The sequence below is a fragment of the Pristiophorus japonicus genome, chromosome 22 (genome assembly GCF_044704955.1).
Source record: "Pristiophorus japonicus isolate sPriJap1 chromosome 22, sPriJap1.hap1, whole genome shotgun sequence".
NCBI classification, from domain to species: domain Eukaryota; kingdom Metazoa; phylum Chordata; class Chondrichthyes; family Pristiophoridae; genus Pristiophorus; species Pristiophorus japonicus.
In genome coordinates this window covers 61,492,944-61,508,995 of record NC_091998.1, presented here as the reverse complement: position 1 = coordinate 61,508,995, position 16,052 = coordinate 61,492,944, and the positions used below count along the sequence as shown (strand labels likewise).

Here is a 16,052-nt window from a genome sequence, read left to right as displayed (position 1 = left end):
TGCACAGTACATTGGAACTGTGTTTACTACAAATTGATAATACTGCTGGATGTTATAAGACAAATATTAAAACAACACACAGAGCCAAAGAGCAGGGCTTTGGAATAAACAATGAAGGCTGTGACTTCTTTTCATATTTGATGTGAAATCCTTCTTTAGAAGACATAAATGGTAAATAAGCAACTTCCAGCCCAGCTGTTGCAGCGACTCAATGATCGCACTGTCAACTTGAAACTAAATATAGATTTAAAGCCAAGAGGTCCTTTACAGTCAATAACAGCTTAGGTTATGGTTTGCACAGAGCCTCTTTTTCATAATCCACTTTAAACATGTTATTGACCCTGCGACAATCAATGCTCGTTAAAGAGAGGCAGTGTTTGGCAGTTCCCCCGGGGAGTTTAGGGGTGGGAAGGTATCTCACCATGGAAGGTACCCACCTCAGAGATAGTGCCCTGGGGGTGGGGTGTGTGTGTGTGGAGGGGCCTTACCGCCAGGGTCTCCCATCGGTGGGGGGCGGGGGGCGGGGAGGGGGGGGGAGGTTGAGGGGTGTAATGTAAAAGAACATAACATAAGAAATGGGAACAGGTTTAGGCCATACGGCCCCTCGAGCCTGCTCCGCCATTCAATAAGATCATGGCTGATCTGATCATGGACTCAGCTCCACTTCCCCGCCTGCTCCCCATAACCCCTTATTGTTTAAGTGACTGTCTATTTCTGTCTTAAATTTATTCAATGTCCCAGCTTCCACAGCTCTCTGAGGCAGTGAATTCCACAGATTTACAACCCTCTGAGAGAAGAAATTCCTCCTCATCTCAGTTTTAAATGGGCGGCCCCTTATTCTAAGGTCATGCCCTCTAGTTCTAGTCTCCCCCATCAGTGGAAACATCCTCTCTGCATCCACCTTGTCAAGCCCCTCATAATCTTACACGTTTCGATAAGATCACATCTCATTCTTCTGAATTCCAATGAGTAGAGGCCCAACCTACTCAACCTTTCCTCATAAGTCAACCCCCTCATCTCCGGAATCAACTGAGTGAACATTCTCTAAACTGCCTCCAAAGCAAGTATATCCTTTCGTAAGCACCTGTGTGTATGCGCACAGGTTTGTAGAGCTGTTGAGTTCGGAGTGGCTTAGCCAGTCACGTGATGTTCACAAGACTCAATAAAACCCCAGCCAGTTGGGTTCGGGGGATCCACGCTGAGGCAGGTGGTTGTGAGTCTGGTGGATGAACTGGTAATGTGTAGTGTGATTGTTAAACCTTTGCTAATAAACCAACTAGTTCGAAACAGCAATGTGTTGCTGTGAATTCTTAAGCAACAAACCCATGAAGCAAATACATAAGAACATCAGAACATAAGAAATAGGAGCAGGAGTAGGCCAGACGGCCCCTCGAGCCTGCTTCTCCATTTAATACGATACATAACAAGGGGCTACACCACCAGGGGACCCCGGAGTCGGTGGCACTGAGCAGGAAATTGGCCAACCACAAAAGAAGCTCTGCTCGTCTCCGATCCCAAATCAAGACAGACCCAGTCAGCTTGGCCTCAGCACCATTTGGTTGAAGGGGAAGGTGGGGGGAGGGGAGAAGACGTCAGTAAAAATAACGTGGTTCAGGGTTTTGAAGTGGGCTCGCTGCCGAGTGACTCCTGTTGGTACAGCAGGATATTGGGTGAGGGGTGAATCAGGCTGAGCTTTGAGTCCAGTGCGATCACTGCTGTGTCACCCTGGACCAACTTTTAATGGATCGTACGTTCTCCAAACACCCACTCAATACATGACCAAAACACCCTTCCAGAAACACAGAACGGCACTCCGGGAAGCAGCGGCATTGCGAGATATTTCTTCACGGCAAACGAGCCAAAGGTGGGCAGCGGAAACGTTACAGAGACACCCTCAAAGCCTCCCTGATCAAGTGCAACATCCCCACCGACACCTGGGAGCCCCTGGCCAAAGACCGCCCTAAGTGGAGGAAGTGCATCCGGGAAGGCGCTGAGCACCTCGAGTCTCGTCGCCGAGAGCGTGCGGAAATCAAGCGCAGACAGCGGAAAGAGCGCGCGGCAAACCTGTCCCACCCACCCCTTCCCTCAACGACTATCTGTCCCACCTGTGACAGGGACTGTGGCTCTCGTATTGGACTGTTCAGCCACCGAAGGACTCAGTTTAAGAGTCGAAGCAAGTCTTCCTCGATTCCGGGGAACTGCCTATGGTGATATGGTGCAGAGTCCTGAAAACATTCGTACGTATAGGAGTTCAGGGTTTTGTGTCGAGAGCATCAAACGCAAACGCGGGGACCCGATGTTGAACTTATACAAAGACCTCAGTTAGGCCACAGTTGAAGTATTCCGGTGCAGCCGATAACTGGAAGGATCCCCACGCAGTGGAAAAGGTGCAGCATCTACTCACTGGGATGTCACCAGGGGTCACGGGGTCACGAGGAGAGAATCTTCAGTCAGGGCTTTTCCACTGGAGACGAGAAGGTTGAGAGGACGGAAAGATCATGAAGGGTTCTGATAAAGGTAGATCAGGTCAGGTTGTTTCACTGGGAGGAGAGATGGTGACGAGGGGGCAGATATTAATGACAATCACATAAAGAAGTCAAGAAAACATTGAGGAAAACAAGCTCTAGAATTCCAGTTCACAATCTGCATAAGATACTCATAGAGGAGGAAGGCCATTCGGCCCATCTTAATTCAACCATCCAGAACAACCCTACACTGCTCCCAGTGCTGCATCCAATTGTCTCTGAGTCAGAAGGTTGTGGGTTCAAGTCCCACTCCAGGGACTTGGGACAAAAAAAAATCTCAGCCGACACTCCCAGTGCAGTGCTGAGGGAGTGCCGCACTGTCGGAGGTGTCGTCTTTCGGATGAAGCGTTAAACCGAGGCCTCGCCTGCTCTCTCAGGTGGACGTAAAATATCCCACGGCACTATTTCGAAGAAGAGCAGGGGCGTTATCCCTGATGGCCTGGCTAATATTTATCCCTCAATCAACATCACAAAAAAAACAGATTATCTGGTCATTATCACGTTGCTGTTTGTGGGAGCTTGCTGTGTGCAAATTGGCTGCCGCGTTTCCCACATTACAACAGTGACTACACTCCAAAAGCGCTTCATTGGCTGTAAAGTGCTTTGAGACGTCCGGTGGTCATGAAAGGCGCTATATAAATCCAAGTCTTTCTTTCTTTATCACCTCCCCCACTGCTGCCATTTTGCGTGTCAATCGCGCTCCGTGTGCAGAACAATTTCCTGCTATCAGTCCTAAAGTTACCTTTTACTAGTTTCAATCTGTGTCCCCTGGTCCCGCTCACACTATTTATTTTAAACAAATATTATGAATGTATCTTTTCCACACCGCTTACTATCGGATATCGCTCTATACGGCCACCCTCAGGCACTGCCTTTCCCAGCTGCCATGCCCAAATGTCTCCATCTCTCCTCATCACTCTGAGCCCTGACTCTCTTCATTGCCTATGGTGCTTGAATATTTATTGGTGACCAGAACTGGGCCCAATACTCAAGGTGCGGTCTGACCAGAACTGGGCCCAATACTCAAGGTGTGGTCTGACCAGAACTGGGCCCAATACTCAAGGTGTGGTCTGACCAGAACTGGGCCCAATACTCAAGGTGTGGTCTGACCAGAACTGGGCCCAATACTCAAGGTGCGGTCTGACCAGAACTGGGCCTGATACTCAAGGTGTGGTCTGACCAGAACTGGGCCCGATACTCAAGGTGTGGTCTGACCAGAACTGGGCCCGATACTCAAGGTGTGGTCTGACCAGAACTGGGCCCGATACTCAAGGTGTGGTCTGACCAGAACTGGGCCCGATACTCAAGGTGCGGTCTGACCAGAACTGGGCCCGATACTCAAGGTGCGGTCTGACCAGAACTGGGCCCGATACTCAAGGTGTGGTCTGACCAGAACTGGGCCCAATACTCAAGGTGCGGTCTGACCAGAACTGGGCCTGATACTCAAGGTGCGGTCTGACCAGAACTGGGCCTGATACTCAAGGTGCGGTCTGACCAGAACTGGGCCTGATACTCAAGGTGTGGTCTGACCAGAACTGGGCCCAATACTCAAGGTGCGGTCTGACCAGAACTGGGCCTGATACTCAAGGTGTGGTCTGACCAGAACTGGGCCCGATACTCAAGGTGTGGTCTGACCAGAACTGGGCCCAATACTCAAGGTGCGGTCTGACCAGAACTGGGCCTGATACTCAAGGTGCGGTCTGACCAGAACTGGGCCCGATACTCAAGGTGTGGTCTGACCAGAACTGGGCCCAATACTCAAGGTGCGGTCTGACCAGAACTGGGCCCGATACTCAAGGTGTGGTCTGACCAGAACTGGGCCCGATACTCAAGGTGCGGTCTGACCAGAACTGGGCCCGATACTCAAGGTGCGGTCTGACCAGAACTGGGCCCGATACTCAAGGTGTGGTCTGACCAGAACTGGGCCCAATACTCAAGGTGCGGTCTGACCAGAACTGGGCCTGATACTCAAGGTGTGGTCTGACCAGAACTGGGCCTGATACTCAAGGTGCGGTCTGACCAGAACTGGGCCTGATACTCAAGGTGCGGTCTGACCAGAACTGGGCCTGATACTCAAGGTGTGGTCTGACCAGAACTGGGCCCAATACTCAAGGTGCGGTCTGACCAGAACTGGGCCTGATACTCAAGGTGTGGTCTGACCAGAACTGGGCCCGATACTCAAGGTGTGGTCTGACCAGCGCTCTGTACAGTTTGATCACGGCTTCCTCTGACTTGTACTCGACTGTTTTGGCTCTGTAATCCAATGTTGTGCTGGATTTATTGATGCTGCTCTGCATTGGTTGGACACATTGACCATCAAGTCTCCAGAGAGGATATTTCCTCTCATAGGGGAAACTAAAACTAGGGGACATAGTCTTAGAATAAGGGGCCACCCATTTAAAACTGAGATGAGGAGAAATTTCTTCTCTCAGAGGGTTGTAAATCTGTGGAATTCTCTGCCCCACAGAGCTGTGAAGGCTGGGTCATTGAATATGTTTAAGGTGAAGATAGTCAGATTTTTGAGCAATAAGGGAGTGAAGAGTTATGGGGAGCGGGCAGGGAGGTGGAGCTGAGTCCAGGATTAGCCATGATCTTATTGAATGGCGGAGCAGGCTCGAGGGGCCGAATGGCCGACTCCTGCTCCTATTTCTTATGTTCTTGAGTCCTTCAACCTCAACCACAACCATTTCAACACCAGTTCTGGAGTCTGTGTGTCGGCCATTGTTCCTTCCTATGTGCCGTACCTTAAACTTGTGTGAATTAAATGCCACTCGACAATGTTGGGCTCACGCAAGGATCTTATTTCTCTCATTCTGTAAGTTCTAGGATACCTCGATTGAATCTCTGCACCTCCGAGTTTGGGATCTCCCAATTTCCATTGTGTCGGTCAATCTGTCAGTGATGGACATCAGTAACAGTGGAATGCATCAATGTTGGGAAATCAGGTAGTTGCTTGGACGAGGTCAGGGTGAAAGGGTGCAGAGCCGTGAGGAGAGTGGGATTAGACGGGTGGTTCACGACCCACGCCAGCACCGACCCGATAGGTCGAATGACCTGGGTCTGCACCGGAACATTCTACGGGGTCAAAATTGGCGATTGTTCCGGTCGGAGGTGGTAACTTCTCCGCGGCCAGGTCTGCCCATGACCCTCGCGCCGTGTGTACGACTCAGTATCGCTCCGGGTGCAGCTCTCACTCCCCGGGCCATGGGAGGAGGTCTGGCCATTGCCAGCCCAGTAAGATGGGACACCCAACACAGGCCCCTGTGGACATGAGGAAAGGGACCATAAAGCTAGCAATGTTTCCCTGCTCACCCGCAGCTGGTGCCAGCAGTACTGGGTGGGAAGCGCAGCCTGAGAGTGACTGACTACTGTAATGTCACATTGATCTGGACATGTTCCAGCCCTGAGAGCATCTGCATCAAACTGATTTAGTGGTTCTCAACGGTTTAGTCTGATTCCCAGCAGTCAATTTACAGGCAGGACAAGTGCTTGAAAAACTCCACAAGTTGCTTTTACACTCCCTGTAAATACTCGCACGACACCAAGCTCAATGAAAGAAGGAAAGACCTGCATTTATATAGCACCTTTCACGACCATCAGGTGTCTCAAAGCGCTTTACAGCCAATGAGGTACTTTTGGAGTGTAGTCACTGTTGCAATGTGGGAAACGCGGCAGCCAACTTGCGCACAGCAAGCTCCCACAAACAGCAATGTGATAATGACCAGATAATCTGTTTTTGTTTTGTTGATTGAGGGATAAATATTGGCCCCAGGACACCGGGGATAACTCCCCTGCTCTTCTTCACAATAATGCCGTGGGATCTTTTATGTCCACCTGAGAGAGCAGACGGGGCCTCGGTTTAACATCTCATCTGAAAGACGGCACCTCCGACAGTGCGGCGCTCCCTCAGCACTGCACTGGGAGAGTCAGCCGAGATTTATGTGCTCAAGTCTCTGGCGTGGGGCCTGAACCCACAACCTTCACAATAGCCATCGTTGGTTGTGCAGTTCCTGTACGGTTACCCAGCTCAGCCTGAAAGTCTGCTCACGCTCATATGTCTCTCGCTTACTGATAACAGGCCCCAAACATCAGCCCCAATTATAACAGGCCCCAACCATCGGCCCCAATTATGACAGTGGGCAGTTTGTGGCCGGCGAGATTTGGTGTCAGTTAAATTAATTTAAATCCCATCGGCTGACTTCCCAACCATTGCGGGCAGGAGACGGAGCAAATTTGTAAAGGTGCAATCCTGTCCACCCGTCGCAGATCACACCCGCCCCACGCCCGCCCAGCCCAGAGCCCCCCAGCGCCCCGCGCCCGCCCAGCCCAGAGCCCCCCCCCCATACCCCACGCCCGCCCAGCCCAGAGCCCCCCCATGCCCTGTGCCCGCCCAGCCCATAGCCTGCCTTCCTAGAGTCCCATGCCCACCTGCAGCCTGTCCCAGACCAGGCCCACCCGACGGCCCAGAGCCCCCGCACCGCCCCACGCGCACCCCCCCCTCCCCAGCCCAGAGCCCCCCCCACTGCCCCGCGGCCCCCCAGCCCAGAGCCTGCCTTCCCAGAACCCGTCCCAGACCAGGCCCACCCACTCAGCTCAGAGACTGCCCCCCACCCTGCGGCCCAGTAAGCTGTTCCGTGGAAGCTCCTTGATGCGGAGGAAAGGGTAGGGGTGTGAACACAGGGAAGGGAGGCCCAAGATCTCTCCTGCTTTCCTGATGTTACGGGGAGGGGCCCGCCTGCATATTAAGAAGGCCTCCACTGGCATTGGGCGGGCGACCTCGCCATCTGCTCATCGCAGCATCACATGTCTGTGAAAATGCCCCTCCAATTCAAGAGGGAGTTAGATGTGGCCCTTACGGCTAAAGGGATCAAAGGGTATGGAGAGAAAGTAGGAAAGGGGTACTGAGGTGAATGATCAGCCATGATCATATTGAATGGTGGTGCAGGCTCGAAGGGACTAATGGCCTACTCCTGCACCTATTTTCTATGTTTCTATGTTTCCAAATCCTGCCCCTTTTCCACTGACCTTCTGCACTTTCCAAACACATCAACAAAGAGATAAGTGACATAAAAGCGGGAACGTCACAGGCCGAATTCCATGCAAAAAACCGTTGGATGTAATCAGCATCTGAGAGAGAGATAATGCTTCAGGTTTTGGGTGGGGCCCACACTCAGCAATAGGTCCCCTCTTGAAACTTCACCCCACAGCTTCCTTCAGGGGCTTCCTGCCCTCGGAGCATTTCCTGTTCTTGTTAAATGCACAAACAGCACAAGGGAGCAGCTAGCGACAGCTGCTGGGGCCACAGCAAAGGGAGAATTGGAGAAATATTGGAAGAAAGATCAAAGGATACAGAGAAAGAGATTAGAGTGGATGCCTTTCATCGCAGCAGTCAGCCAGCACAGCCACACCGGGTCGAATGGCCTCCTTCGATGATGCTCTTGCTGCTGTCTTGTCCACATTCGTTGCTTCCGCGCCCCGCCCGAGACAACAGGCCACGACATGTCTCACATCAGGACCAGGCGTTCTGGCATTCCAAGGCAAGCTCCGCACTGCAACCTCTTCCACTCGCACGTTCCATGTGGGAATATTTCTGCATCGGGAATCCAATGCTCGCGCGGCGCACTTTGTTGTTTCAGTGTCACCGACACGGGCAGCGCCAGGCGCTGGGCGTGTTGCTGGGCGAAGGGGTCTCTGAACACCATCCCACGACAGCCCAGACACTGAGCATCAGCCGACCTCGGCCAGCAAATCAGAGCCGACGTCTGGGTCCTTCATTCTCCTCCATCCCCTGCTCCATCCTCTTCTCAGGAAAGGATGGGTCTGGGGGGGGGGAGGGGGGCATGTCTGTGCTGGTGGGGGTGGGGTCTGTGCTGGGGGGGTGGGGTCTGTGCTGGGGGGGTGGGGGTCTTTGCTGGGGGTGGTGAGGTCTGTGCTGGGGGGGGTGGGGGTCTGTGCTGGGGGGTGGGGTCTGTGCTGGGGGTGGGTTTCTGTGCTGGGGGGTGGGGTCTGTGCTGGGGGGCGTGTCTGTGCTGGTGGGGATGGGGTCTGTGCTGGGGGTCTTTGCTGGGGGTGGTGGGGTCTGTGTTGGGGGTGGGGGTCTGTGCTGGGGGGTGGGGTCTGTGCTGGGGGGGTGGGGTCTGTGCTGGGGGGTGGGGTCTGTGCTGGGGGGGTGGAATCTGTGCTGGGGGGGTGGGGTCTGTGCTAGGGGGGTGGGGTCTGTGCTGGGAGTGGGGTCTGTGCTGGGGAGTGGGGTCTGTGCTGGGCGTGGTGGGATCTGTGCTGGGGGGGTGGGGTCTGTGCTGGGGGGGTGGGGTCTGTGCTGGGGAGTGGGGTCTGTGCTGGGCGTGGTGGGGTCTGCTGGGGGGGTGGGGGTTTGTTCTGGGGGGTGTCTGTGCCGCGGGCATCTGTGCTGGGGTGGTGGGGTCTGTGCTGGTGGGGGTGGGGTCTGTGCTGGTGGGGGTGGGGTCTGTGCTGGTGGGGGTGGGGTCTCTGCTGGGCGTGGTGGGGTCTGTGCTGGTGGGGGTAGGGTCTGTGCTGGGGGGGGTGGGGTCTGTGCTGGGCGTGGTGGGGTCTGTGCTGGTGGAGGTGGGGTCTGTGCTGGTGGGGGTGGGGTCTGTGCTGGTGGGGGTGGGGGAGTGGGAGTCCATGCTGAGGCAGGTCCATGCTGCTAATTGAATAATTATTTTGTCCGTGAAGGGTTGTGTGTGTAGCGGCGGTGGAAATGTAGAATCATTCTCAGTGCTTCTTCACACATCTGGCTCCGTCCAAGTTGGCACGGGCCTGTTACAACCACTTCCAACATTAGTGTCAAGATTGGCAGAATGTTGGAGTATTGCACCAGGAACAGATGGAGTTGTTAAGTGTGGCAACACATTAAACATGTTGGGAATGAACAGTTCCTGCAGCAGTCTCCCTCCAAATCCTTTATTTGATTAAAATGAAAAAAACAGGGGTCACATCAACAGGCCCACCTCTGCCGAATTGTCCCATCAGTCAATGAGTTGGATATGGACCAGATCTCATACCTCCTTATCATGTCTTCACTATTTATCACACATCGGGAACTCTTTGGAAGCTGCCAAGAATAGAGTCCAGCAGTTAAATTCTTTACATTTATTGAACTATTTTGATGAATGAATTTTCTTTGACTTCCCCAACTGGCAAAGGCCAGAAACGTTCCCCGCGTTTGCTGAACTCGACCAGTCTGGCAGGACATGTCCTGGCGTCACCATCAGGGTCCCGCTGGATGCCAGCAGCTCCCGAGCGCCCAGTGATACCAGGACAGGTAGGAGGGCATGCACCCACTCGGACACAGGGCCACAGTCCCAGACCCTGACAAATGTAAACTATTAAAAAAATGGCACTCCCACAGGCAGCCAGGCACCCTCAGTGGCTGCAACAGGAAGCAGGAAACACCCTCTCATTCCCCTCCGAGGTGCAGGAGGAGCAGGAGGAGGGAGGAGGAGGATGGTGTCATGTATTTGCTTCATGGGTTCTTTGCTTAAGCAGACCTGGTCTCCAGTCGTCCTGTTTAACCCTTGCCACTGGACCAAGGCCTAGCTCTGTCAAACCCGTGTGGTGGCTGGTGTGCAACAGTCACCCCACCTTAAAAAAATCCATGCACAGGCATCTTCCACCCTTCAGGATGTAGTTCGGGATCTGGAATATTAGGTCCTTCATTGAAACACCTGTGAACTTTTTGACGTGGAAGCTAGTCATCCTCGATTCGAGGGACTGCCTGTGATGATGACCTTTGCTTAAGAATTTAGAGCAACGCATTGCTATTAAGAACTGGTTGGTTTATTAACAAAGGTTTAACAATCACACTACACATTACACATTACCAGTTCATCCACCAGGCTCACAACCACCTGCCCCATCGTGGATCCCCCAAACCCAACTGGCTGGGGTTTTATTGAGCCTTGAGAACATCATGTGACTGGCTAAGCCACTCACAATGCAACAGCTCTACAAACCTGTGAGCATGCTCACAGGGGCATACATTACAGATGGAGGAGCAGGAGAGAGGAGGAGGAGAAGGAGAGAGGAGGACAGAGGAGGGGGGAGGAGGGAGTGAGGAGCAGGAGGAGGGAGGGGGGCAGGGAGGAGAAGGAAGAAGGGGCAGGAGGGGAAGAGGAGGAGTAAGAAGGGGAGGGGCAGGAGGGGGAAGGGCGGGGGGGGGTGAGGGGAGGGGCAGGAGGGGGAGGGGTAGGGAGCGACGGATTGGGCAGGAGGAGGGGGAGGGGCATGAGGGGGAGGGGAGGATCAGGAAGGGGCAGGAGAGAGAGGGGAGGGGCAGGAGGCGACGGGTACTCGGGGTCTGCTGAACGACAGTAATTATTCACCGGATGCCAGTTTGGTGAAAAGCGACACAATGTGGATTGGGGCCTCATTTTAAGACAAGAAAACGAGTTTCCTGAACATAATCAACAGGCCTGGCATTTTGGACCCAGTGAACGAGTGTGAGTGAATGGCTCCTGGAAACGTTTAGCAGTTGGATCCGATCCCATCCCCGTATCACAGCATTTTGGAAAAGCTGCCTCAGGGAGTGAGCTGCTGGAGTCAGCACCCGGAAAGCCAGTTTGAGTCCTCCACATCTGGCGACTATTTCAGTGTAATTGTCAAAACTGAGAGGCATCGGCATTTGGGAGGGGGCTGGACGTGTCACTGAAGGGCGGGGGCAGGGGGGAGGCGGGGGGCTACACCAATCGGTTGTTGACCCATCGATTGACCTATTGTGGGTTTCCTGGTTCAGCTTCTGTTTTTCTCTCTCACGTACCCGAGCACTGAAACCGCTGCCAAAATCTAAGGGCACGATAAACTGCTGATCTGACGGCATCCTTCACTCTGCCATCACTCCCAATGCCGCGCCATTTACATTTGAGAGTGCTATCAACGGCATCGACAGACGCACCAACGTTAACGTCCTCGACCAGGCCAAGCATTGAAGCACTGACCACACTCGATCAGCTCCGCTGGCCGGGCCACATTGTCCGTATGCTAGACACGAGACTCCCAAAGCAAGTTCTCTATGCGGAATTCCTTCACAGCAAACGAGCCAAAGGTGGGCAGTGGAAACGTTACAAGGACACCCTCAAAGCCTCCCTGATAAAGTGCAACATCCCCACTGACACCTGGGAGTCCCTGGCCAAAGAACATAAGAACATAAGAATTAGGAACAGGAGTAGGCCATCTAGCCCCTCGAGCCTGCTCCGCCATTCAATAAGATCATGGCTGATCTGGCCGTGGACTCAGCTCCACTTACCCGCCCGCTCCCCGTAACCCTTAATTCCCTTATTGGTTAAAAATCTATCTATCTGTGACTTGAATACATTCAATGAGCTAACCTCAACTGCTTCCTTGGGCAGAGAATTCCACAGATTCACAACCCTCTGGGAGAAGAAATTCCTTCTCAACTCGGTTTTAAATTGGCTCCCCCGTATTTTGAGGCTGTGCCCCCTAGTTCTAGTCTCCCCGACCAGTGGAAACAACCTCTCTGCCTCTATCTTGTCTATCCCTTTCCTTATCATTATCATTATCAAAGACCACCCTAAGTGGAGGAAGTGCATCCGGGAAGGCACTGAGCACCTCGAGTCTCGTCGCCGAGAGCATGTGGAAACCAAGCGCAGGCAGCGGAAGGAGCGTGTGGCAAACCAGTCCCACCCTCCCCTTCCCTCAACCACTGTCTGTCCCACCTGTGACAGGGACTGTGGCTCTCGTATTGGACTGTTCAGCCACCTAAGGACTCATGTTAAGAGTGGAAGCAAGTCTTCCTCGATTCCGAGGGACTGCCTATGATGATGAAACACCAGATGTCGTCCATCCCTCCTTCTGTCCGTCATTCCCTCTCTCCTTCCCTCCCTCCTTCACTCACTCCCTCCCATCCTCGATCCGGGCAGAACCTACCTTCAACCGATTGACTAAAGCTCAGTCCCCACTCTCCAGTAAAAAGTCTTGCATTCTGCAGCGACTTTCAAAACCTCAGCACTACCCAAAGCACTTTGCAGCCAATGAAATACATTTGAAGTGTCGTCACTGTTTTAGTGATGTTGGCTGAGAGATAACTATTGGGCGCGACACCGGGAGAACTCCCCTGCTCTTCGAACCGACCCATGGGATCTTTTACATCCCCCCGAGGGCCTCGCTTTTGCGTCTCAACCGAAAAAGGGAAAGAGAAGACTTGCATTTATATAGCGCCTTTCATGACCACCGAATGTTTCAAAGCGCTTTACAGCCAATGAAGTACTTTTGGAGTGTGGTCACTGTTGTAATGTAGGAAACGCGGCAGCCAATTTGCGCACAGCAAGCTCCCACAAATAGCAATGTGATAATGAGCAGATAATCTGTTTTTTTCCTTATGTTGATTGAAGGATAAATATTGGCCCACGACACCAGGGATAACTCCTCTGCTCTTCTTCAATATAGTGCCATGGGATCTTTTACGTCCACTTGAGAGCAGACCTCGGTTTAAAGCCTCACTCAAAGGGCAGCACCTCCGACAGTGTAGCACTCCCTCAGCACTGCACTGATGTGTCAGCCTGGGTTTTTGCACTCAAGCCCTTGAAGTGGGACTCAAACCAACAACCTTCTGACCCAGCGGCGAGTTTGCTACCCACTAAGCCACAGCTGACACTCGGGCAGTGCAGCACTCCCTCAGCACTGCAGTGGTGTGTCAAGCTAGATTTTTTTCCACTCAAGTCCCTGGAGTGGGACTTGAACCCACAACCTTCTGACTCACAGGTGCTGGTGCTGCTCACTGAGCCACAGCTGACACACCTACATGTCCCCCATTGCCGCCTCTTGCTGTTGCCCGGGTGATTCTGGGGTTCACGACCCCACCAGCCTGGATGGCCATTCCATTCACATGCTCCTTGGCTTATGATCCAAGCTTCTTAATAAGAGTTTACATATGGTATCCTGTAATTTATTAAATATATTTCAGGAAGCTGGATAATTGGGATGGGGATTGCTGGTTAGAAAGGCTCTGATGGTGACAGTAATCTTATCAAACTGTGTCTGTGATTGATGAGAAGACGGTCCCAGCGGACAAGATCAAATGAGAATAAAAGCTGCACGATCCAGAAACTATCTTTGGGCGGTTTCCTCACTCTTGACCATACACATTTGGAAAAGACATTTGGTTTTGTTTCTCTGCGGATTCTTCACTTGGCATTCCAACCATTTACTTTTTTTGAAAGTCTTCTTGGCTCAGGAAGTCTCCAATGACAGCACAGTTGAGGAATTAGTCACATAAACAAACTTTCACAAAGCTCCAGTCAGACTTGGCCTTAAATGGAGAGTGACAGAACCAGTTACGATCAATATGCATTTGTCAAATTGAAAGGGCACTGTGCCGGATTGGCAAAGATTTCCTACAGTTTGGGTTCCTGGGATAGCCAGTGATGAAAATTGAGCTCCAACAGAAAAAACATATTTTCCAATACCACTTCTGCTTCATTGGAAATTTCACCATACCCCTATTGCTCCATAAGCCACTGACTCTCACTGGGGTACGGGTCCCATACACACTGACTCTCACTGGGGTACGGGTCCCACACACACTGACTCTCACTGGGGTACGGGTCCCACACACACTGACTCTCACTGGGGTACGGGTCCCACACACACTGACTCTCACTGGGATACGAGTCCCACACACACTGACTCTCACTGGGGTACGGGTCCCACACACACTGACTCTCACTGGGGTACGCGTCCCACACACACTGACTCTCACTGGGGTACGGGTCCCACACACACTGACTCTCACTGGGGTACGGGTCCCACACACACTGACTCTCACTGGGGCACAGTTCCACACACACTGACTCTCACTGGGGTACGCTTCTCACACACACTGACTCTCACTGGGGTACGGGTCCCACACACACTGACTCTCACTGGGATACAGATCCCACGATGTAAGGAGGGAGGGGGGGGGGGCCAGCCGATGTAAGGAGGGAGGCGAGCCAGCTGACGTAAGCAAGGAGGTGGAGTCAGCTGATGTAAACAGGGAGGTGGGGCCAGCCGATGCAAGCCGGGAGGCGGTGCCAGTTGACGTAAGCAGGGAGGCGGGGCTAGTTGATGAAGCAGGGAGGCGGGGCCAGCCGATGTAAGCAGGGAGGTGGGGCCAGCAGGTACAGGAGGGGATAGAATAGAATCATAGAACAGTACAGCACAGAAGGAGGCCATTCAGCCCATCGAGTCCGCACTGGCTTTATCAAAGAGCAATCCTGTTAGTCCCACTCCCCCGCTCTTTCCCCATATCCCTGTAAATTTTTTCTCCTTTCAGTATTTATCCAATTCACCTTTGAAGACCACTATTGAATCTGTATCCACCGCCCAATCAGGCAGAGCATTCCAAATCCTAATCACTTGTGTAAGACGGTGTTTCCTCATGTCGCCTCTGGTTCTTTTAGCAATCACCTTAAATCTGTGCCTTCTGGTTATTGACCCTGCTGCCACAGGTAACAGCTACTCTTTATTTTCTTATCTAAATCCTTCATGTCAACTACATTACTGTGGGTTTGGAGTCAGATATCAGCCAGACCGGGTAAGGGAGGCATAATTACATCACTAAAAGACATTAGTTAACCAGGTGGGGGGTTTTTATGACAATCTGATAGCTTCATGGTCATTTTTACTGAATTGAAATTCTGGATTATTAGTCCAAGCCTCGGGATTGCAAGTCCAGTAACATTACCACTGAAACTGTGCTGTAAACATGGAGGCGGGGCCAGGGGAGATCAACAGGGAGGCGGGGCCAGGGGAAGTCAGCAAGGAGGCGGGGCCAGGGGAGGTCAGCAGGGAGGTGGGGACAGGGGAAGTCAGCAAGGAGGCGGGGCCAGGGGAGGTCAGCAGGGAGGCGGGGCCAGGGGAGGTCAGCAGGGAGAGGGGGCCAGGTGGGATCAGCAGGGAGGCGGGGCCTGTTGAGATCAACAGGGAGGAGGGGCCAGGTGAGGTTAGCAGGGAGGCGGGGCCTGTTGAGATCAGCAGGGAGGCGGGGCCTGGTGAGATCAGCAGGGAGGCGGGGCCTGGTGAGATCAGCAGGGAGGAGCGGCCTGGTGAGGTTATCAGGGAGCAGGAACCAGAAGGTGATGCCCACCACCCCAGATGTTGGCAAAAAGCTAAATGTATTTATTAAATTGAAATATTTTAACTAAATTGGCCATAAGAACCAGGATGAATCTTCAGTGCTTGTCAAATGAGTTTGCAATGTAAAACTGTGCACATGCTCTAGTCACACAGCGGCCTTTGGTTCTGTGCAGCATTGATACTTGCCCCAGAATAGCAGGAAGAGGCTTCACACTTTACCATAGACCTGCAGTGAACTCTGATTCCAGCAGCTCGACACAAGGCTATGCGGCAGGAGGAGAAACCACACTTGCATTCAGGTATTATGGAGAAGCAAAATAATACCAACATTATGTCCAGCTCTCCCACATTGCTGTCATCACATTTACAAAAAGTATGAGCAAGAAAGCAATTGAAGGACCTTTCCTGACTCAAGAGTATCTGTCAGCTCAA

General features: G+C 52.6%; 1 protein-coding gene across 7 annotated transcripts in view; it reads right to left on the bottom strand.

Annotated features, from left to right (window-relative positions):
• LOC139235084 (actin filament-associated protein 1-like 2) overlaps positions 1 to 16,052 on the bottom strand; it is a 109,883-nt gene that overhangs the window by 82,766 nt on the left and 11,065 nt on the right. For 2 of the 7 annotated variants that reach the window (XM_070866230.1, XM_070866231.1), the window contains one exon: positions 2,405 to 2,540. The exons of the other annotated variants lie outside the window; for them this stretch is intronic. The gene's annotated coding sequence lies outside the window, so the exon portion shown is untranslated. The remainder of the gene's footprint in view (positions 1 to 2,404; positions 2,541 to 16,052) is intronic. 7 annotated transcript variants of the gene reach the window in all.